Source organism: Lonchura striata, chromosome 2 (assembly GCF_050655825.1).
Source record: "Lonchura striata isolate lonStrDom1 chromosome 2, ASM5065582v1, whole genome shotgun sequence".
Taxonomy (NCBI): domain Eukaryota; kingdom Metazoa; phylum Chordata; class Aves; order Passeriformes; family Estrildidae; genus Lonchura; species Lonchura striata.
Window position 1 is genome coordinate 157,190,159 of NC_140704.1, and position 367 is coordinate 157,190,525.

Here is a 367-nt window from a genome sequence, read left to right on the forward strand (position 1 = left end):
GCCTGCTCATGACTCCTGACTCCAGGAAAGCCGAGGGGGAGGGATCCAGGGACTCCTCAGAGCTGCCCATTCCCAGTGCCTCCAGGGCAGCCCCAGCCTGGCCCCAGACATTCCAGCACATCCCAGCTCCTCCCTGGCACTGCCTCACACAGCCCTAGCCTAAATCCATGGATTTAACAGGGTCTAACACAGCTGCTCTGAGCCTGGAATTCCCTGCCCTAGGCGAATTCAGTGGCCCAAACTCCTTTATAAAACCCGGGGGCTCTGTGCCCTCCGTGGGGGATTTCCTCAGGGACGGGGATATTCCTGAGTGGAAATACAAGATCCTGGTGCCAGTTCTGCCAGGTGTGCTGTCCTGCTGAGGCTG